This window comes from Cetorhinus maximus, chromosome 4 (assembly GCF_964194155.1).
Source record: "Cetorhinus maximus chromosome 4, sCetMax3.hap1.1, whole genome shotgun sequence".
Taxonomy (NCBI): domain Eukaryota; kingdom Metazoa; phylum Chordata; class Chondrichthyes; order Lamniformes; family Cetorhinidae; genus Cetorhinus; species Cetorhinus maximus.
Genome location: NC_135882.1, coordinates 164,526,328 through 164,550,493, shown reverse-complemented (window position 1 = coordinate 164,550,493; position 24,166 = coordinate 164,526,328). Strand labels below are relative to the sequence as shown.

Genomic DNA, 24,166 nt, shown 5'->3' with positions numbered 1-24,166 from the left:
CACAACCTCCCCCACAAGAAGGCAAGTGACAGTGAATTAAACACCAATCCAAAAGCAAAATGCTGCAGATGCTGGAGACCTGAAACAAATTTAATTTTAGATTTCCGGCATCGGGAGTTTTTTTTTTGCTTTCGCAATTCCAAAGTCATTTCAGGATAGTAATATTTTTGTTGTGAAATGGAGGTCAACGAAAAGACAGGAGTAAGAGTGACCCGACAGTCTATGACTTATTTGCTTATTGGTACGTTGTCTCCTGACAGTTTGATTGGTTCTTGATGAAATATAGCGACGGACATGGAATCACGAGGCCTGCTGAGCTCGGATGGAGGAAAGGTTTATGCATCCTCCTCCCTATCATTTAAAAATCGTATCATATTACACAGAACGTCATCTGTCTCTCTTGGCTCCTGGGTGCAGCCAATGCTTTAAAGCTCAGTTCACTTTTACTTATGGGTGGAATACATCTCAGGCTTCAATGTTCGCGTCAGAGAGTACTTGAAACGAAAGAAGATCACAAATGGAAACAGATAAAGAGCAGGACAACTTGTCGACGCGTCGCGAGGTACTAAGTTTTATCCATTTTTTTTTAAGAAGCTTTCCGGTAGATTCAGTGATGGAAATGGGTCAGCTCTAAGTGAAAAGTTTATGCGGTTTTATGCACGTTACCAACTTTGGGGACTGTGGTTGTCGTTTGCTGAACATTTTTACGAGCTGCATGATCAGTATAAATCACAGCTAGCACATCGCGTGTGCCTCCTTATTCCCAACTAGCTGTAAATTTGCGGTTGTTTCACGTTGACTTACCAAAAGATCTGTGAGAAAGTTTCAGAATATTTTCTTACAATCGTGCAAGAAAGCACAAACTCCCAATCTTGAATATTTAGCTTCAAGCCGATGCGACAATGGGTTTATAGAGGGTTTTCGCTCAGGCGCTATGGACTTTTAGGCTGTTTCCTCTCAGTTTCTATTACGTGAGAGACTTCTGTGCTCTCACCTTAATAATATCAACTCCTGCAGCAGAGTGGCAAGAGGCAGATAACAGTGCTAAAGATTAAACCGAGCTCTGTCTGGGCCTCTCAGCCGGACATGAAAGATCCAGTGGCACTATTTTTCAGAAGAGCTGGGGGGAGTTGTCTGTGGTGTCCTGGCTCACTTGGTATCCCTCAACCAAAAATGACTAAAAATGGGTTATCTGCTCATTAATCTCTTGCTGTTTGTGGGATCTTTCTGTGTGAAAATGTTCTGTTGTTTTCCCACAAGACAGTGACAGTGACTGCACTTCAATAAGTACCTCGTTGGGCAGCAAAGACCTTTGGCACATCCTGAGGTTGTGTGAGGCACTATATAAACGCACACCTTTCTTTTCTCTACATCATTCACTTCCAACCCCTGAACGTTTGGTCTTGTGCCCTTTCAGTACTCAGGCAGCAAAGTTCCATAAATTCATTTATAGGCCCCATGTGTGTGCTGGAAATATGTAACCAAGACTCCGGACCAAACTAATAGCTCTCACTCACTCCAGAAATATCCATCCTGTAATCATACAGTCCCTTTCCTTCACACTGTGTCCCCTCTGTGTTGCAATCAGAACCCATCTTACAGTCCCCTCCTCTGAGTTGTTCTTTCCCCGCGAGCTCAGATACACATAAGACCTTATCTTCTTCATTCAGTCCTTCTTCCAACATTCTCCGGGCTTTTAAAACCCAAGGGAGGTGCCTCTGGCTTGCTGAGTTATAACGCTCCTGCTCTATTTCTCCCCCCACCCCAACCCCCGCCAAGCCTTGCTGCCCACACTGTGCCTGCCTCCTGACCCTTTCACCTTGGTATCTCAGTAACATTGAAAAAGACAAACTGCTGCTGTTATCTGGGGCTCTGTCACAAGAGGATTGCTGCAAGGCAACAACTGCAAAATGTCCCCAGAGGGTTTTTTTTTTCCGCATTGTGCCATTTTTCACTGCGTGTATGCAGATGCATAATTGGATCATCCCCGGAATTAAGCCTGATCAGACGAACCCAGACAGATTATCCTCACTGGTTCTCCCTCTCAGCAGTCGTATGCTGTTTCCCTTTCCGCACACCAACAAATCATCGTGGTTTACACAGAATTGCACAGAGCAGAAATGGACCAACTGGTCTATACCGGTCCGAGAGCAAAGTTGACATTTCGAGTCCTCATGACCCTTCAACAGAACTAAGTAGAAATAGGAAAGGGGTGATTCCCCCCCTCCCACTTAAACCATCTTATATTTCACCCCTTTCCTATTTCTACTTAGTTCTGTTGAAGGGTCATGAGGACTCGAAACGTCAACTTTGCTCTTCTCCGCCGATGCTGCCAGACCTGCTGAGTTTTTCCAGATATTTCTGTTTTTGTTTTGGATTTCCAGCATCCGCAGTTTTTCGTTTTTATCTTTGGTCTGTACCGGTGTTTATGCTCTACAAGAACTTTCTCCCACCCCTCTTATCTCACACACTATTACCATAGCCTTTTATTCTTTTCTCCCACGTATATTTATCTAGGTTCCCCTTAAAGACACCTATGCTATTCACCTGAACTACTCCACAAGGTAGGGAGTTCCCCTCTCTAGCCACTCTCCGCTAAAGAAGTTTCTCCCGACTTCCCTGTCGGTTTTATTTTTTTACTATCTTATATTTTTGGGGTCAGAGCTGGGGCAGTTTTCTCAATGAGACTGAGCTTGTAGACAATTAGGGCTGTGGATGGAAACTGTTGCAAGGTAACTGTTCTTACTTTATTTAGAACCCTTAAAATGACAAATAAACGAGAATACGTTCCCATCATTGGTATCCCGATCAAACATAGATCTCAAACCTTTTCGCCTAATACTACATGAAAGAGTATAAACCAAGCTGTGAAAATTAACATTTGGGCAGGGCAGTTATAACACAGAGTGGTACCAAAAACACCCAGAACAACAAAGACTTGCATTTATATAGCACCTTTCATGATGTTCAAAGCATTTTACAGTGCTTCTTGAAGCGCAATCACTGTTAGAATGCAGGAAACGGCAGTCAATTTGTGCACAGCAAGCTCCCAAAACTGCAAAGCGATAATGACCAGATGCTCTGTTTTTAGTGATGTCTGTTGAGGGATAAATATTATCCAAGACAGCGAGGAAAACTCCTCTACTCTTCAAATAGCGGCATGTTAACTTTTATTTGAGATGTCAGACAGGGCCTCAGTTAAAATTCTCATCTGAAAGATGGCACTTCTGACAGGTGCAGCATTCCCTCAGTGTCAGCCTACACTTTGTGTTCAAATCTCCGGAGTGAGACTTGACCTTCTTACCTGGTCTGGCCTACATGTGACTCCAGACCCACAGCAATGTGGTCCTCTTAACTGCCCTCTGAAATGGTCTAGCAAGCCAAGAATGGATGGACAATAAATGCTGATCTTCCCCAGATTCTGTGACTGAATTTTTTTTTAACTTACCGTATCAGGAAAGGGCAGCACCACAAATTTAAAGTATGAAATATTTAACAAAATACACAAGATGAAATTGAAAAATGGCCCAGAACTTCTGATCTCTGGATGGTCATACCCCGGAGGTACCCCCCTAATATGCATTGGGAGACCACTCAGAAGTTCCCATGCACTGACTACATGGGGTTTGCCCAGGAAGTTTGGATTTCCGATGATCAATTCCCCTGCATCTGGAACCCTCCAAAACTCTGAATTAAAGTCAGAGACTTTGGTTGCTTCTGACTCACTTACCAGAATAGTTGCCCAGGGAAAGTTAGAAGGGTTAAAAACAGTTCTAACTCCTGGGTAACTATACTACTGACCCCCTACTCCCAACTGGACCCCCTGACTACCCCCTCCCGACAACTCAACTACCCTACCAAACCCCTGACTGCCCCACCAGCCAGACTACTCCCCCAGCTATCCCCCTGAAGCCCCCCCAACTACCCTCGCGACCTGACTAACCCCATGACCGCCCCGACTACCCCCTGAATCCCCGACTATCTCACAATTCCCGACTCCCAACAACCCAACCCAACCCTTCACCCTCTTACCTGCTATCCTATCCTCTCACACACACCCACCTACCACCCTACCCCTCATCCACCCGCCTACCATCCAACTACCTCAACCACTTACCTTACACACTTACCTTCTCTCCACGGCTTCTCAAAGTGGTTTTAGGGCGTTTAAACTTACCAGAATATGGCAGCTACTGCCATTAAAAGGGGGTGTGACTTGGCTTCCCCCAACTATCCTTCATGACGAGGAAGGACTCCCAGAACAGGTACACTCCACATTTCTGAGGAGACCCAGCTCGGAAGTCCAGGCGAGAAATGTGGAGCTCCGATCGAGGTAAATAAATAGTGGTGGAGAGGCAAACCGGCGATGGATTCCACTCCACTGAAGATTCAGCCCAATGTAAAATTTCCCCTGACAATTCAAATCGAAGTCTAACTGATTTTTATTTAATGGGATTATATACAGGAAGGAGAGAAAACTGTAATTTATCTGTATTAAACATTATGTAAGGACTATATGTTGTCATACACCTTCAAAGTGATTAACTAGAGAATTTAATATCATGCACTAACAGAAAGTTGAAAAATATATATCGCCTTTCACAATCATAGGACAGCCCAAAGCTCTTTATCTTGTTTTTTATTCATTCATGGGATGTGGGCTTCGCTGGCTGGGCCAGCATTTATTGCCCATCCCTAATTGCCGTTGAGAAGGTGGCGGTGAGCTGCCTTCTTGGACCACTGCAGTCCATGTGGTGTAGGTACACCCACAGTGCTGTTAGGAAGAGAGTTCCAGGATTTTGACCCAGCAACAGTGAAGGAATGGCAATATATTTCCAAGTCAGGATGATGAGTGGCTTGGAGGGGAACTTACGGCTGAAGGTATTCCCAAGTATCTGCAGCCCTTTTTCTAGTTGGTAGTGGCCGTGGGTTTGGAAGGTGCTGTCTAAGGAGCCTTAGTGAATTCCTGCAGTCCTCCAATAACAAGTCCAATAACATGTGTGAGGAGCTCATGGACTTCTGTCACTTAGATCATGACCATCCAATCAGCTGCCTCTACCACTTCCCTCCTTTCCACTTGCCCACTGGGTCAAATTCCTTCTAAAACTACCCACTGCCTGTCCTAACCCTAGATTTTGCATGTTGCCTGGGCTGGAGAATTTTAATTATGAGGAAAGATTAGATAAGTTAGGTTTGTTTTCTTTGAAACAGAGGAAGCTGAGGGGAGATCTAATTGGTCTGTAAAATTATGAGTGGCCTAGATAAAGTGGATAGGGAGCCTTTGGTTGAGGGGTCCATAACCAGGGGATATAGATTTAAGGTAAGAAGTAGGAGGTTTAGAGGAGATTAAAAGGGGATTTTTTTTCACCCAGATGGTCTGGAGCTCACTGCCTGAAAGTGGGGTAAAGGCAGAACTCATAGCAGTTAAAAAGTACTTGGAAATGCACTTGGAGTAACCTACAAGGCTACAGACCAAGAGCTGGAACATGGGATAAGGCTGAATGGCTATTTGTTGGCCAGCACAAACATAATGGGCCGAATGGCCTACATGCACCCTGTAAAATTCTGAGTTTTGGCCCTGAACTCTCAGTTTTTGGGTTGTCACTATTCATCTGTACATCTGAAACAGTAAAAGACAATTGTTATTATAAAGGTTTGTTCAAGTGAGTTCATTAAACTGAGGGTCATGAGAAGAGCTGAATGACTGTAAACAGCAGATGATGAGATGAGCATATCCCTCATTCTTCCTGTCTTCCTTATGGGTATCGTACAGGACCAACTAAATCAACATCAATATTTAAATTAATTTCAAAGTGCTAATTATTTGCAGTGATGGAAATGAGTGCATTTACAACCACAAAAGCAACATGCACTTCTAAATCAGATACACTTGTTTGAGTTCAGTCATGCACCCAGTTATCATTCACTCAACCCCCACCCCAAGTACTGGAAGTCTTTTCATGCTTCCCTTATCGATTAAAGTACACGCACCTTTAGTCTGCAGTCCATGTTGTTAGAAGTAAAACATCAAGAAGCCAAGTCAAACTACATTAGAGATAAAAGCAAAATTAGGGAATGTTCCTCGAAAATCAGTAACAGCTGATTTGAACATGTTGCATGCTATCTTGCCATACTCCAGATTAGAATTTAGAGGAACTCAAAGAGGTGAGTCAAGCACGTCTGATCTCTTGATTTGCTAACGTGCATTTAGATTTAGAACAAGTGAGGACATTTAGAGCAAACTAGTTGTAGCAGCAGTGCTTGGTAATATAGGGTAGAGCTGAAGCAAATGCTTTACCACTAGCATACATCACTGAAATAACATGGCGCAAATTAGCCCTTTCAAGTGCTGAATGTGCTGTGGGACTTAGTCCTTTGTTAACAGTTACAAATAGTTTTTCAAAGCGAGAGATTAGGGCTGTAAAGAGCTGGAGAAGTTAAAATGGACATTGAGGGAAAGCACCCCTTAAAGGATCATAGAGACAATGCTATCCAATAATAGTCTGTAGAGAACAAAACAAAAACAGAATTACCTGGAAAAACTCAGCAGGTCTGGCAGCATCGGCGGAGAAGAATAAAGTTGACGTTTCGAGTCCTCATGACCCTTCAACAGAACTGAGTAAAATTAGGAGAGGGGTGAAATGTAAGCTGGTTTAAGGTAGGGGAGGGGGGGGGGGTGGGGGGAGAGAAGTGGGGGTGCGGGGTGTGGTTGTAGGGACAAGCAAGCAGTGATAGGAGCAGATAATCAAAAGATGTCACAGACAAAAGAACAAAGAGGTGTTGAAGGTGGTGATATTATCTAAGAGAATGTGCTAATTAAGAATGGATGACAGGACACTCAAGGAACAGCTCTAATGGGGGTGGGGTGAAATAAGACTAACAGGGCATAAAAGACCTGCGGTCTATCCGCAAGAATGACCCAAACCTCCCTGTCGCTTGCCATTTTAACACTCCACCCTGCTCTCTTGCCCACATGTCTGTCCTTGGCTTGCTGCATTGTTCCAGTGAAGCTCAACGCAAACTGGAGGAACAGCACCTCATCTTCCGACTAGGCACTTTACAGCCTTCCGGACTGAATATTGAATTCAACAACTTTAGATCTTGAACTCTCTCCTCCATCCCCACCCCCTTTCCGTTTCTTCCCCCTCCCTTTTGTTTTTTCCAATAATTTATATAGATTTTTCTTTTCCCACCTATTTCCATTATTTTTAAATTTATACCTTTTATGCCCTGTCAATCTTTCCACCCCACCCCCACTAGAGCTGTATCTTGAGTGTCCTGCCATCCATTCTTAATTAGCACATTCTCTTAGATAATATCACCACCTTCAACACCTCTTTGTTCTTTTGTCTGTGACATCTTTTGATTATCTGCTCCTATCACTGCTTGCTTGTCCCTACTACCACACCCCGCCCCCCCACTTCTCTCCCCCCACCACCCCCCCCACCCCACTTCTCTACCCCCACCCCCCCCCAACCTTAAACCAGCTTATATTTCACCCCTCTCCTAATTTTACTCAGTTCTGTTGAAGGGTCATGAGGACTCGAAACGTCAACTCTTTTCTTCTCCGCCGATACTGCCAGACCTGCTGAGTTTTTCCAGGTAATTCTGTTTTTGTTTTGGATTGCCAGCATCCGCAGTTTTTTGTTTTTATAATAGTCTGTAGAGGTAGGTTTTACCGAGCCTCTTATAGGCAGAGACAGAGGCGGAGAGGTTCAGGGAGGGTTTTCCAGGGATTTGGACCCAAGCAGCTGAAGGCACGGCCGCCATTGATGAGAAGAAGAAATGCGTGTGTACAGGTGGCCAGAATTGGAGGAACACAGAGATCTTGGAGGTTGCAGTGCTGGAGGGGATAAGAGAGATAGCAAGGGAGGCCATGGAGAGATTTGAACACATGGATGAGAATTTTAAAATTGGTGCACTGGGAACCAATGCATGTCAGTCAGCAGAGGGGTGATGGGTGAACAGGACTTGGTGCAAATTAGGACATGGGCAGCAGAATTTCAAATGATCTCCAGCTTTTGGAAGATGGGAGGTGGTAGCTTGGCCATGGAAATAAGGGAATAATCAGGCCTGGAAGTAGCAGAGGCGTGGGTGAGGGGTGCAGCAGCAGGTCAGTCGCTGGAAGGGGGCTGATTTTACAATGGTGGGAGTAGGTGGTCTAGGTAGGTGGTCTTGTGAGGGGAGTAGCTGGAGTCAGAAGCGCATGTCGGTGTTTAATAGGAAACTGAGGTTGCAAATCACCGGGTTCAATCAACCATGGAATCATTGGTTGGGAAACAGAGATACGCCAAAAAGCAGGAGTGAGGAGGACAGAGATTCAGGTAAGTTTAGTACAGATGGCGTGAAGCATTTCTTTAAAAAAAAAAGAATGGTTATTATGAAGGTTGGTTGAGGCCACAGCGCTGGCATCTTTTAATAAACAGCACAGTTCTGTAAGAGGAATATGTACGCTTGATATTCTGAAAGATAGGCCACACAGTGCTTCATCATCTAACCTGCTGATTTTGGGATACAGTCTTTATTCTGTAGCTGCTCCTCATGTTTAAACTTCTCCAGCGGATCTGAAATACTGGACTGGTGCCATAACAAATATCCTGGCGTAATCTGTAGTCCTTCGGATTTTGGTTTTATCTAATCCCTTTTAACAAGCTGCCACAATCAGAGCAAAAGTTTTTTTTTAAATCAGCGTTTGTGCTAAGCCCACCAATTTTTCCAGACATATTCCCTACACGTTTCCCAGACATCTGGATTCAATTGAGGTTTTTGTTTCTCAGGAAATCCAGGACTTCGGTATCTGTGGGAAAAGCGATTATCGATGCATGCATAGGTTTAAAGCTCAATTGCAATGAATAAAAAGCACAGGAGACCCTCCTGTGATACTTAAAGGAGTGTAGTTAGGATCAGAGAACAGTACAGAACAGAAAGAGGCCATTCGGCCAGTAAAATCTATGCTGGCTCTTTTCAAAGAACAACCCAATTTGTCCCACTCTCCCGCTCTTTCCTCATATCGCCACAATTAAACCTCCGTCAAGTATTTATCCAATTACAAAAGCTACTATTGAATCTGCATCCACAACCCTACCAGTTAGCGCATTCCAAATCCTAACCACTCATTGGGTAAAAGGGTTTTCCTCATGTCACCTCTGCTTCTTTTGCCAGCCATTGTCTCTTAAATCTCTGCCTTCTGGTTTATCAGCCATTGGAAGCAGTTTCTCTTTATTTACTCTATCTAAACCTTTCAGGGTTTTTAACGCCTCAATCAAATCTCCTCTTAACCTTTTCTGCTCTGTTATGATCCCAGTTGATGTTACCCTGGACCAAGCCTGATCCCAGAGTAGAACCCAGCTTGATAGATCCTAACTTTTGTTTGTTTAGATAAGTGTAGAGTGGCGACTGAACAGAGTCACAGGAGTCAGCTGATGAACTTTTAACAAAAGATTAAAACATTTATTAAACAAGAAAAGATGAACTATACTACAATACTCCTTTACCCACAACTATACCTTTACAGATATATACAGATTTGTATAGGACAACACAAGTTGTCTTATCTATCTTATATTCTAATGTTCACAGTAAGTACATACTCCATGTACCAATAGGCACCCTGTGGTCAGACACACCGCACTCTGAAACCAAGTGACAGATGCCACTTAAACCAGATGCTATGGATCTCTCATCAACTCCCCCCAGACGCTTGTCACACCACAAGCCAACCAGTCTCACTGAATTCCGTCCTTCACATGAGGGTTTCCAATCTCCGCTCTCCAGGACCTGACCTTGGAATCTTCTCCCAAATCAATGCTTTCTCTCAGACACCTTTCGCAAGGGTTCACACCCAGGGTTTCGAACTCTTTTCCCAATGTTTCTCTCCCCTGGGTCACTGCATGCATTAAAGATGTCTTCCATGCACTCTCTCTCACCGATTCAGGCGTCAACAGTATCACTGCTTCACATGCCCATAGCATGTGAATTACAGATCAGTTGTCTCTTTGGACCTTCTTATCTCTTGCAAGCTGTTCTTGATTTAAATCTGCTTTCTGCACCTTTGTCTCTTTAAATCTGAAGCATGGAGCCTTTCTCTCTGCCCCTCACTCTTAATTTCACTTCACAGAACCTTTTCCAGGTTCCTGTCCTCCTTTTGATTAGAAGATCTGCTTAGGACTTTCTCCTGCTCCATTCCCTTGGGTTTTGGGGTCTTTTCTTTAGCCTGGGACTGGCTCTCTGTCCTCTTTGCTCCAGTCTCTCCTGGCAGCTACTTTCAAAATCAACTGAACTCAAACAGCTTCCAAAATCAAACTGCTGTTTCCCTTTGTGTGTATGTGTGTCTGTGGGAGTAACCTGTCTCTCTGGGCCCCTGTTGATAGGTAACAGCTCTGTTTTTTTCCACTCTTGTTTGCTTAACTTATCTTATGGTCGTAAAACTCTCATTAGAAATGCAAGCTCCTTTTAAAGTGAAACAAAAACTCAGTGTGACTTTTCTTAACACACAAGTACAGAAATACAAATCAAACTTAACCTTCAAAGCTAAAACTCATTTCTAACACCTACAAAATACAAATATAACTGACTTAAACTGTCTCTATTTCCTAACAGCTCTAAGGAGTTATGGCCTATACTTACTAGCGACTTTCCAGCAGGGAGCAAGTTTCTTTCCCACGCATCCATGACACAATGAGACATGTCTTGTACACAAAAAGCAGGACAAATCCAACCTGGCCAATTACTGCCCCATCAGTCTACTCTCCATCATCAATAAAGTAATGGAAGGGGTCATCAACAGTGCTATCAAGCGGCACTTGCTTAGCAATAACCTGCTCACTGATGTCCAGTTTGGGTTCCGCCAGGGTCACTCAGCTCCTGACCTCATTACAGCCTTGGTTCAAACATGGACAAAAGAGCTGAACTCCCAAGGAGAGGTGAGACTGACTGCCCTTGACATCAGGGCCACATTTGACCGAGTGTGGCATCAAGGAGCCCTAGCAAAACTGGAGTCAATGGGAATCAAGGGAAAACTCTCCACTGGTTGGAGTCATACCTAGCACAAAGGAAGATGGTTGTGATTGTTGGAGGTCAGTCATCTCAGCTCCAGGACATCACTGCAGGAGTTCCTCAGGGTAGTATCCTTGGCCCAACCATCTTCAGCTGCTTCATCAATGACCTTCCTTCCATCATAAGGTCAGAAGTGGGGATGTTCGCTGATGACTGCACAATGTTCAGCACCATTTGTGACTCCTCAGATACTGAAGCAGTCCATGTCCAAATGCAGCAAGACCTGGACAATATCCAGCCTTGGGCTGATAAGAGGCAAGTAACATTCACACCACACTAGTGCCAGGCAATGACCACCTCCAACAAGAGAGAATCTAACCATCACTCCTTGACGTTCAATTGCATTACCATCACTGAATCCCCCACTATCATCATCCTGGGGTTTACCATTGACCAGAAACAGAACTGGACGAGCTACATAAATACTGTGGCTACAAGAGCAGGTCAGAGGCTAGGAATTGTGCAACGAGTATCTCCTGACTCCCAAAGCCTGTCCACCATCTACAAGGCACAAGTCAGGAGTGTGCTGCTATACTTTCCATTTGTCTGGGTAAGTGCAGCTTGAACAACACTCAAGAAGCTTGACCCCATTCAGGCCAAAGCAGCCCGCTTGCTTGGCACCATATCCACAAACATTCGCTCCCTCCACCACCGATGCACAGTAGCAGCTGTATGTACCATCAACAAGATGCACTGCAGGAATTCGCCAAGGCTCCTTAGACAGCACCTTCCAAACCCATGACCACTACCATCTAGAAGGACAAGGGCAGCAGATAGATAGGAACACCACCACCTGGAAGTCCCCCTCCAAGTCACTCACCATCCTGATTTGGAAATATATTCCTTCACTGTCGCTGGTTCAAAATCCTGGAACCCCCTTCCTAACAGCACTGTGGGTGTACCTACACCACAGGGACTGCAGCAGTTCAAGAAGGCAGCTCACCACCACCTTCTCAAGGGCAACTAGGGATGGGAAATAAATGCTGGCCTAGCCAGCAAAGCGCACGTCCTGTGTTTGAATTTAAATAAAACATAGCCAAGCCTTGTTTAAATCCTGGGGTTCTGGATGTGAAGTCAGCAGCTAGCAGAGAAATATTACCCGGTCCACGGGCAGGGAGGAGCAGGATTAGCTTTGGGAATTGCCTTGCAGGCTTCTCGCTTTCAGGAACCGGGGTTGGGGGGAGGGCAGAATGGTGGTGGGGGAGTTGGGGAGGGGATCCACAGCAGGGAAGGCCTTGGTTCTTCTTCTCAATCCTAGAGGCTGATTCGCAATCTTCACATTCCAACAAAGAAAGTAAAGAGAAAGCACTCACCTTTTTGGGCCTCTTCAGGCTGCGGTACCCTCTACCCTGTTGTCTCCTCTGGTCAGGAAATCCATGGCAACCTCCCACTTGGCCCGTCCAGCTCAAATTAGAGTCAGGTCCTGATGGTGCCTGGTCGGTGCAGCAGCTGAAACTCCTCATAGCTTCATGAACTACTATTCCAATTGTTATAAAACCACAAGTCCCCCAACAATCGGTGAGTGCCAGCACAGGAGATCTTCTCTGCAGCACTGCCAACTTCTAATGCTCTTCTGCCCAGCTTCCTACCTTCCATCCTTTGTAAGCCTGAGCTCAAATTCTGCTGCCCACCTTCTGACTCACACCCTTCATCACTCCTGTGGTCTCTGACCTACATTGGCTCCCAACGTCACAGTTTTACAATTCTCAACCTTGTTGTCATATCCCTCCATGGCCTCACCCCTCCCGATCTCCGTAATCTCCACCAGCCCCATAATACTCTGAGGTTGACGCAGTCCTCAACTTCTGGCCTCTTGATCATCCTCAATGTTAACCATTCCACCGTTAGTGGCCTTGCCTTCAGTTGTGTGTGAGCCCTGACCTCGGCAATTCCAAACCTAAATCTCTCTCTGCCTCTCTTCCTCTCTGTTTTTCTTTAAGGTGCTCATTAAAACCCACCGCTTCGACCAAACCTTTGGGTCACCTGGTCCAAAATGCAGTCCAGTGCCAGGTTTTGTTTGATAACCCTGCTGTGAAGCAGCTTGGGAAATGTTTACAGTATTGTCGGCTCAATATAAATGCAAGTTGTTGTTGTTGTTACAATGTAGAACGGTTCATATCTCTCACTTGGAGGTGGGTGGTGTGAGATGGCAGTGATATGTACATGGGAAAGATAGTCTGGTTCTGGTTTCACTGTGATACAATATTATTGACCATATTTATAAGGCGTTGCATTGACTGCAAAGCATTTTGTAACATCCTCAGGTCATGAAAGATGCTGTATTAATTAATGCAAGTTATTCCTTCTTTACAGGCCCAGAAAATAAAAATTATTCTGCAATCACCCTCCTCTTACGGTTTAATCAGTGGAAGAGGCTTTGCCATATTTATCATATTGACGTCACTTTACAATCACTTTAATCCCATTTACGAAGGTAGATTTAGGTGTGGAAAGATTGGAGGAGCCTCACCCAGAGCATAAACACTGTCGTGGACTGGTTGGGCAGAATGGCCTGTTTTCTAGGCTGTACATCATTTGTAATCCGATAGGAAATGTAGACCCTCTTCCATTAATGGCTTGATTTGTCTGGAAGTAATATTCTGAGTTCGCTTCGATAACATTTAATATTTTATATATCTCGGCATGGTTCTACATTAAACTGCTCCCCTCAGACTACAACCTTCATTATCTTTCTTCCCAACTCATTCTTTGGGACCCTTCCTGTATTTCTCTTTAGCCACACGACCTCAATAATGTATGTTTGTCCCTTTCAAAGAATAGTGACGTACCCTAGTAACTCTAGTGTTGGCTGCCTAGGCCCTTAACACTGGAATTGTCTCCCTAAACCTCTCCATTTCTCTATCTCTCTTTCTCCCTTTAAGATGCCCTTTAAAACTTACCTCTCTGAGAAAACCTTTGGTCACCTACCCTGTTCCTTATGTGGCTCGGTGTCAAATTTTGTTTTGACGATACTCCTGTCAAAGTGTCGCAATATGGACTGCTTTATTACGTTAAAGGTATAGAAATACAACTTGTTGTTGTCTTATCCAAAAGACGATACTTCTGAGGGTGCAGCACTCTCTCCGTACTGCGCTGCAGGGTCAAACAGGATAAAATATTTAATTTTCCTTAGAGTGGCTTGAACCCACAACCTTCTTACCCGGAAGGGAAGGTGCTTTTCAGGAGCCACACTCTGATGCTGTGATGAGGAGGTAAGCCACCACTTAAAATGGACCATGCCATCCTTCCAGAAAAAGCACGGCCAAACTCAGCAAGGTGGTGAAGTTGGACTATTAACTTGGAGGTAGCTTTCAATGTCCACCTCCCTGGGAACCAGTGGCACAACACAGGATCTCACACAGTGCAGGACCTTCCATTAGGTGCAGAGAAGATTTACCAGAATGGTACCAAGAATAAAGGATTTCAGTTACACGGAGATACTGAGAAGCTGGGGTTGTTCTCCTCACAGCAGATATAGCGAGGGGAGATTCAATAGAGATGTTCAACATTATGAAATAAAGGTTCACTGGCAGGAGTATTAGTAACCAAAGCACAAAGATTTAAGAGAATTGATAAAAGAACCAGAAGCGACATGATTTTTTAATACAGTGAGCGGTTATGATCCGGAATGTATTGTTTGAAAGAGCAGTGGAAGCAATAATAACTTTCAAAGGGATATATACTTGAAACAGGAAAATGTTGGGCTGTGGGGGAAGAGCATGATAGTGAGTCCAATCTAGATAGTTCTTTCAAAGAGTCAGTACAAGCATGATGGGCGGAACTGCCTCCCTCTATGCTGTATGATTCTTTGAGTTGTGTCTTTCTCCCTTCTTTCCTATTTAATTTTAAGAGTGTATTGCAGTGGGAAAAGCAAAGAATACGTTGTGCTGGTAAAGTCAATTAATACTCTGGAACCATACAGCACAGAAACACATTGTGCTGGTGCCGATGTTTCCCTTCACATGAACTATCTAGCCCAATCCCACTCTCCTACTCACGTAGCCCATAACCGTTAACATTCCACTGTTTAAATCACCCCTCCACTTCCATTTAAAATAAACCTAGGAGGGGTGAAATTCAACTTTGGTTTGAGTGCAAAGTGAGCAGCAGCGAGTTTCCAGTCCAAACAATGTTCCATTCCTTCCCACATTTGGGCATCCCTCTGCATGAAGATTATTTTCTAACTTCCCTTCAATTCTGCCAAGGGCGACGGTGGAAGGGTAAAATCAGCACATTTCCAAAACTCAACCCGAACCCACTGTGAATGCACCTGCTTCTGTTTTAACCACGGCGGGATTGGAACATTGGGAAAAATAATCCACTCTGGAGAACGAATCTATCGTTAGAAAATGCAAATCAGACTCCGTTCCTGAATTGCTGGCAGTGACTGAAATTTAAGGTTGGACAGCCTGGGTTCAAACAACCCGGCAGCTAAAGAGAGACCGGAGCTGCCACATCCGGCAGGTAATAGCTCTTTACGGCGCTGCTTGTGGGCCAGGAGGAGCAGGAGTGCTTCCCCCGGCCCCTCAGGCAAATATTCTGCTGCCTACGGCCAACAACCGTGCACCCCACCCCCACCCTGCTAACCTGTAATCTCACCCGACTGCTGGTCTGATGCACCAGCCAACTCACAACGTTCCCCGATTTTCCCCCTGCCCCTCCAATTGTCGGCCTGGGAAATCACCACACCCCTTCCCCTCCACCTCCACGCCGACATTGCCCAGTTGCCAGGGACTGTCTCCAAGGTTCCCGGTTGCGGACCACTACTGTGGGCCTTCCCACCCGATAGTCAAGCTTGAATGGCTGCTGGGTGGGAAACGGTCTAAGGAAAATGTTACAACCCCAGCTAATGGACAAGCCAGATCCCAGAGCGAAACCTGGCTTGACAGATCCTTTATTTTTTTTGAAACCGTGGAGGTAAGGTATTGAACAAATTCACAGGAGTCTGCTGATGAACTTTTAACTCAAAAAATAAAACATTTATTAAACAAGAGAAAATGAACTATATTACGCCAGACAAAAAGGTTGGAGATATCTCAATACAGACAAAGGAAATGATTCAAATATTCACAATTCCTTCACCCCAGCTACATCTTTACAGATACATAAAGGGCCAGAGCTTCATCAGAGTGGCAATCAGCGTCAGAATGCCACTCTGTGCCCAGTTTCTTACCTGCTATTATTTTGCCCACCCTGTCTCGCTTGACCTTCTGACTCAGGCTGGGTGAGACCCAGGCAGTGCAGCGCCTCCCCAGGGCCTAGCGGCGAAGTGCAGCTGAGTCGAAGTGAAGGAAGCCACACCCCCCTTTTTACGGCACTAGCTGCCGTAACCCAGGTAAGTTTAAAGGTTTGTTAAAATTAATGGTCCTTGACAGGCCAGGGAGAAGGTAAGCGTCTAAGGTAAGTTGGCAGGATTTGGGGGGAGGGGTGGGGGAATCGGAGGTGGGTGCGGGGGAGAAATCGGAGGTTGTGGGGCTCGGATGTCAGGGGGGAATCAGAGGTCTTGGGGAGTCGGGCCTTGAGGTGGTGTGAGGAGATCGGGGGGGTCAGAGAGTCGGAGGGGTCGGCCTCGTGGAGGTGTTTGGGCCTCAGGAGCGGAGGATCGGGCGTCGGGGGGGAGTGGTCGGAGGTTGGAGATCGGGGGGTCGGGCTTCAGGGAGGATCGGGACCCGGGGGAGGTTCGGGCTGTGGGGGGTGGGGTGGGCGGAGGGGATATGGCCTCATGGAGAAGGGGCCGGGACTGGGGTAGGGGGGTTAGTCCTCAGTTGGGGGGGGGGAAGGGGTCAGATGTCGGGCCTTGGATGGGGGCGGTGAGTCGGGCCCGCAAGGGGCAGGGAGTGGGGTGTCCCATGCCGGTGAGGGGAGTCCCATGGGCGGGAGCAGCCAGTGGGTGGGGGAAGACCCCTGGGGGGTGGTGGGGGAGTCTCGTAGGGGTTTGGGGTGTGGTGGGAGGCCCTTGGAGGGAAGGTTGAGGGGCTGGGGGAGACCCCTGTGGTGGGGGGTGGGGTCAGTGGTGGGGGTCCTCTGGGAGCTCAGGGCAATTGGAGTGGTGTCCCATGGGGGGGTCGTTTGGATCAGTACAATCGTTACCCAGAAGTTAGAAGTGGTTTTAATCCTTGTAACTTTTTCTGGGTAACTATTGGTCTAATTCAGTTGGAACCATCCGAAGTTTGCGATTTAAATCTCATTTTCGGATTGTTCCCAGTGCAGGGCAATTGCCCAGAGGAAGTTTCCACCTGTGGGCAATTGGCTTGCAAATCCTTACCCTTGGACCATCCGAAGGGGATCTTTGGGGACCCCTCAATCCTTCGCTGAGGGGCACAGAATTTAAGGCCCAGAAATTCAGGAAGATAAAATAATCTACCATATCTTGTCTAATACTCTCATATTCGGGGTAAATATCTGGTACATGTGAACCAACTGGTGAACTGTGGTCAGACACACCACACTCCAAAGTACATGGCAGATGCGACCAAAGCAGGTTCTATGGATTTCTCAACAACCCACCCAGGCGCCTGTCACACCGTCAGCCAACCGGTCTCCCTGAAACCCTAAGATACAATCGAGATACTGCGGACGCTGGAAATCGGGAATAAAAACAGAAAATACTGGAAAAACTCAGCAGGTCTGACAGCATCTGCGGAAAGAGAAACAGAGTTAATGTTTCGAGTCGGTATGACTCTTCTTCAGAGCTCTGAAGCCAGGGCTCACTCACAGGGTTTCAATCTCACCTTCTGAGACTCCTTTCCCCTGGATCTCCGAGTACAGTCAAGCTTCACCCTCCAAACACAATTTCAGCTCTTCATTCATGCCAAGCAGAACACCACTGTTCCAAAGGGGTATCTTTGCCCTTACGGACCACAGCACGGAGTCACCAACCTCCGGCTGCCCTCTCCGATCTTCAGGGCCTCTCTCTCGAGCCCACTTTGCTTCAAGTCTGCTCCCCACAGCTCTCCCTCTCTTTAATTTGGAGCTTTTTGCTCTGCTCCTTTCTCTCAACTTTACTTCACAGGATCTGTTTCTGATCGTTGTCCTTGTCCCTTACCTGGGACCTCTTCTGGGGACCTCTTTCTGTTCCACTCCCTGTTTGGAAACCTTCTTCTTGGTGTGGGACCTTCTCCGTATCCACTCCCCGTGTCCTGCTTCCTGGGACACCTCCGCAATGGAATTCCTCTCCCTATAACCTGATGTGCAGTTTTGCACTGTATCACTTTTCTTCTACATACTTGTGCAGGGCAGGATCATAAAAGAATTCGAACTGCGCATTCGCGTCCGTCTCCTGACTGGCACATGCACAAGAGGCCCGCTGGGACATGTAGTTCCTGGCCTCCAAACTTGTGATCGCCAACTGCCGAATGAAGTGCGTATTTTTGGGTTTCCTAACAATGTCATAAAACTCAGCATTCCTGGGATACTTGTTCCCCCGTAAACATTCTCCCTCGTTCCCTCTCCATAAATATCAATTCCTGTATACCTGAAGAGGACATTCTGCAGAAAGTAATTCATAGTTGTGGCAAGACGCTGCCATGAGGAACTCCTGCAGCAATGTGGTCCTGAGACGGAGATAATTGGCTTCTACAGAATCGAGCTCGGTACTGTGTCTGTTGAAGATGGTCAATAATTGGGGATGCACATTATTTGTACAAAGGAAATATGGAGACATAGATTCATAGAGTCATAGAGGTCTACAGCACAGAAAAAGGCCCTTCAGCCCATTGAGTCTGCGCCGGTCAAACAAGTGCCTAACTATTCTAATCCCATTTCCCAGCACTAAGCCCATAGCCTTGTATGTCATGGCATCGCAAGTGCACATCTAAATACTTCATAAATGTTATGAGGGTTTCTGCCTCTACCACCCTTTCAGGCAGTGATTTCCAGATTCCCGCCACCCTCTGGGTGAAAAAATTCTTCCTCATATCCCTTCTAAACCTCCTGCCTCTTACCTTAAATCTATACCCCTTGGTTATTGATCCCTCCGCCAAGGGGTAAAGTTCCTTCCTGTCTACCCTATCTATGCCCCTCAAATTTTTATACACCTCAATCATGACCCCCTCAATCTCCTCTGCTCCAGGGAAAATAGCCCCAGTCTATCCAATCTCTCCTCATAACTAAAACTCTCCAGCCCAGGCAACATCCTGGTAAATCTCCTCTGCACTCTCTCTAGTGCAATCATATCCTTCCTATAATGCAGATTCCAGAGCTGCACGCAATACTCTAGCTGTGGCCTAACCAGCGTTTTATACAGTTCCAGCATAACCTCCCTGCTCTTATATTCTATGCCTCGGCTAATAAAGGCAAGTATCCCATTTGCCTTCTTAACCACCTTATCTACCTGTCCCGCTACCTTAAGGAATGGTGGACATGCACACCAAGGTCCCTCTGATCCTTGGCACTTCCCAGGGTCCAATCATTCATCGTGTATTCCCGTGCCTTGTTTGTCCTGCCCAAGTGCATCACCTCACACTTATCCAGACTAAATTCCATTTGTAACTGATCAGCCCATCTGTCCAGCCTGTCTATATCCTCCTGTAATCTAAGGCTATCCACCTCACTATTTACCCCCCCACCAAGTTTCATGTCATCCGCGAACTTACTGATCAACCCTCCTACATTCAAGTCTAAATCATTTATATATGCCACAAACAGCCAGGGACCCAACACCGATCCCTGTGGAACCCCACTGGACACAGGCATCCTGTCACAAAAACACCTCTCGACCATCACCCTCTGCTTCCTGCCATTCAGCCAATTCTGGATCCAATTTGCCAAATTGCCTTGAATCCCATGGGCTCTTACCTTCGTTATCGGTCTCCCATGCGGGACCTTATCAAAAGCCTTGCTGAAGTCCAAGGAGACTACACCAAATGCATTGCCCTCATCTACACATCTGGTCACCTCTTCGAAAAATTCAATCAAATTGGTCAGACATGACCTCCCCTTAACAAAACCATGCTGACTGTCCTTGATTAATTCCTGCCTCACCAAGTGTAGATTAATTCTGTCCCTCAGAATTGCTTCTAATAGTTTCCCCACCACTGAGGTTAGACTGACTGGCCTGTAGTTCCCTGGTTAATCCCTTCCTCCCTTCTTGAATAACGGTACCACATTGGCTGTCCTCCAGTCCTCTGGCACCTCTCCAATGGCCAGATGGGTATTGAAAATTATTGCCAACACCCCTGCTATCTCCTCCCTTGCCTCACTCAACAGCCTTGGATACATTTCAGCCAGGCCTAGAGATTTATCTACTTTTAAGCCTGCCAGACCACTTAGAACCTTCTCCCTTTCTATTCTAATTTCTTTAATTATATCACAGTCCTGCCTGATTTCCATACCCATGTCGTCCCTCTCACTTGTGAACACCGACACAAAGTATTAATTTAGAACCCTACCTACATCTTCCGGCTCCACACACACATTACCACCATGGTCCTTAATGGGCCCTACTCTTTCCCTAGTTATCCTCTTACTCTTAATGTACTTCTAAAATAACTTTGGATTTTCCTTTATTTTACCTGGCAATGTTTTTTCATGCCCCCTTTTTGCTCTCCTAATTTCCTTTTTAAGTTCCCCCCTACGCATTCTATACTCCTCTAGGGCTTCCGCTGTTTTAAGCCCTCGGTATCTGCCATAAGTCTCATTTTTTCTCTTTATCCAATCCTGTATAACCCTTGACATCCAGGGTTCCCTGGATTTGTTGGTCCCATCCTTTATCTTTATTAGAATATGTCGGCCCTGTACTCTCCCTATTTCCTTCTTGAATGAGTTCCACTGCTCTGATGCAGATTTACCAACAAGTAGTTGCTCCTAGTCCATTCTGGCCAAATCATATCTGATCTTATTAAAATCTGCCTTCCCCCAATTTAGAACTCTGACTTCTGACCTATCCTTGTACTTTTCCTAATAACAACCTTGTATGTAACGAAATTATGACCACTGTCTGCAAAATGCTCCTCCACTGATACCTCTACCACTTGCCTAGCTTCATTCCTTAAAATTAAGTCCAGGACCGCCCTCCCTCTTGTAGGACCTTCTACATACTGGCTTAAAAAGCTCTCCTGGATGCAGTTTAAGAATTCCGCTCCCTCTAAACCTATCACACTATGACGAACCCAGTTAATGTTGGGGAAGTTGAAATCCCCCCACTATTACTACCCTATTATTTCACTGTGACTAAATCACAGTGTTATTAGATTGTCAGAATGAAGCTTTAAACATGAGAAAAAGATAACTTACACTTTGGTTTTTATTATGCGTGGGAGTTATTGAGATCAAGGCGTTGATGCAATCTGAGAAGGAAATGAAAGAAATTGTCAAAATAAGCTTGAAAATACTAACTACACCGAAGGTTGAAATAAAAGGCAAGAACACTGGACAGCGTTTCATGGAGCAGAGGCCATTAAAGGTAACAACAGTATCAGTCATACTCACTGTTTACAAAAGGCTCAAACTGACAAGAGTAATTTGCACAGTATCATTGTGCCAGCAAATCTGTTCTGAGATTGCAAATAGCATCAAGCACATTGTGTAGTGTCTATCGAATCCTTCATCTGTGTGGCCCTTGCGCAAGCTTGCAAGGTGTCAATTTTTTTTCAATATTTGCTCTGTATCAACCTCCGCCAGACCTTGTACTTGTTAGATTAGTGATGCTGGAAGCACCAGATGGGATGGGGTTAGAAAGGACAGGAACAACAATTGAGAATGTACATCAAGATGACTGCACAGCTGTCTGGCTATCATTACCCTTGTTGCTACTCTGCACTATTGTGCTATGTAAATGCAAGTTGTTGTTGTAGAGGTCATTACTCAATGGCAATCCCTTGTTCTCAGTGAACTGAAGTGTGCCCTTACAAGCATAGAATTACATAGGATACAAAGCACAGAAACAGGCCATTCAGCCCCGCTAGTCCATGCAGTGTTTATGGTCGTCTTAAACCTCCTCCCACTTTCCTCATTTAAAATCTATCATTGTAAGCCTCTGTTCCCTTTTCCCTCAAATGTCTGTCTATCTTCCCCTTAAACATATCTATACTCTTCACTTCAACCACTCCCTGTGATGGCAAGTTCCACATCACACCACTCTCTGGATGAAGAAGTTTCTGATTTCCCTAATTAACTTTCTAAATTTCCCCTCACATGAACCCACCCGCCTGAAGCTATTTAGTTCAAAGCCTGAGTTATATGATTCGCCAGGACACTGGCCCCATTGTGGTTCAAGTGAAGTCCAATCCAATGATACTGCTCCCTCTTTCCCCAATACTGGTGCCAGTGCCCCATGAATCGAGATCCATTTCTCCCACACCAATCTTTGAGCCAGGCATTCAACCCTCTGATCTAATTGACTCAATTGCATGATTCAAATATTTTATTTAAGAATATCAGATATGCTGGCTGATGATAAATGGTGGATTTAACTCCCAGAAGGGAACTATGAATCTTCGCAACTGGGAATAGCCTATTGTTAATGTCCCATCAACCAGCTGCCCTGCCAACATGACAGCTGATGACCCACCCAGCATATGGGAAAGCATAACAAAAACAGAATTACCTGGAAAAACTCAGCAAGTCTGGCAGCATCGGCGGAGAAGAAATCAGTCAACGTTTCGAGCCTCCATGGCCCTTCGGCAGAACTGCAGCATGGTGTGTTCATTAGTTTGTACTATTATAGAGGACAACTCATACTGAATGAATTAGATATGTTTGACCACGCCTGCTGCCCGGTATACTTGTTAGCTGTGAAATAAAACAGCCTAACATTTTGCCTCTGGCGTCCTATTACCAGCTATTTTCTCGATCCACTTTTGCATCGATTGGAGGGGCAGGTGGAAAAGACACGAACTCTGTTTACATCACAAGGGGTTAACCTTATTACATCTCTGAGTTACTCGGTTGTGTGGGTAGATATCCAGCGCTATGGGACACCTTGGGAAGTATCACTTGGCGTTAAACGTGCTATGTAAATGCAAGTTGTTGTTGTAGAGGTCATTACTCAATGGCAATCCCTTGTTCTCAACGAACTGAAGTGTGCCCTTACATGCATAGAATTACATAGGATACAAAGCACAGAAACAGGCCATTCAGCCCCGCTGGTCCATGCAGTGTTTACGGTCGTCTTAAACCTCCTCCCACCTTTCCTCATTTAAAATCTATCATTGTAAGCCTCTGTTCCCTTTTCCCTCAAATGTCTGTCTAGCTTCCCCTTAAACATATCTATACTCTTCACTTCAACCACTCCCTGTGATGGCAAGTTCCACATCACACCACTCTCTGGATGAAGAAGTTTCTGATTTCCCTATTTGGTATCTAGGGGATATCTTATATTGATGGCCTCTAGTTATGCTCATCCCCACAAGAGCAAGCGTCCTCTCTATATCCACTCTATCAAAGCCTTCCATAATTTTAGAGACCTTTGTTCAGTCACCCCACAGCTTTCTCTTTTCAAGAGAAAAGAGACCCAGCCTGTCAACCCTTTCGTGATCGATATATCCCCACATTTCTGGTACCATCACATTTTCACCATTTCTGGTGCCTCTATATCTTTGTTATAATGTGGTTGATATCTGGTGATTCATGGCGACACTGCGATAGCGATACCGCTTGGTGGACAGGGAGTCTTTGTTCAGACATGCACGGCAAACGACACAGTGCCCCACCTGACCCCTCAAACTGATAACTACTGCTCTGCTGAAAATTATAAACCAAGCTTATTAACATATCAGATTAAAGAGTAGATAGTAACTAAGTTGTCATGCTTCTTGTATCTCATATTTCCAATATAATAAAAACTAAAAATAATTTTCCAGTTCCCGGAAGCACTTTGGACAACTCAGGGGGCAGAAGTTTCCCCCCGTTGCTGGGGGAAGTTGATGGGCTGACACGTGCGGGCGCCCCCGATCGGAGGTGCGGCGCCATTTTACGTGGGTGGGCCAATTAAGGCCCGCACAGCGTGACGTCCGGTGGGAAGCACTACGTGGTCCCTGTGCCGTGGGGGGGGATTCCCTAAAATCGAGTGTGCGCTTTTTCGCGCATGCGCATGAAAGAGCGCACTCACCTCCCTGAGGCTAAGTGCAGCCCCAGGGAGATCGCCTCTACTTTCAGCAATATTAAAAATAGG

At 45.6% G+C, this 24,166-nt stretch overlaps 1 protein-coding gene across 2 annotated transcripts in view; it reads left to right on the top strand.

Moving 5' to 3' along the window:
* Nucleotides 1-426: 426 nt before the first annotated feature.
* LOC144680016 (adrenocorticotropic hormone receptor-like) overlaps nt 427-24,166 on the top strand; it is a 123,737-nt gene continuing 99,997 nt past the window's right edge. The window contains exon 1 of one of the 2 annotated variants that reach the window (XR_013576472.1): nt 427-562. The gene's annotated coding sequence lies outside the window, so the exon portion shown is untranslated. The remainder of the gene's footprint in view (nt 563-24,166) is intronic. The other variant, XM_078541097.1, reaches the window with a different exon arrangement.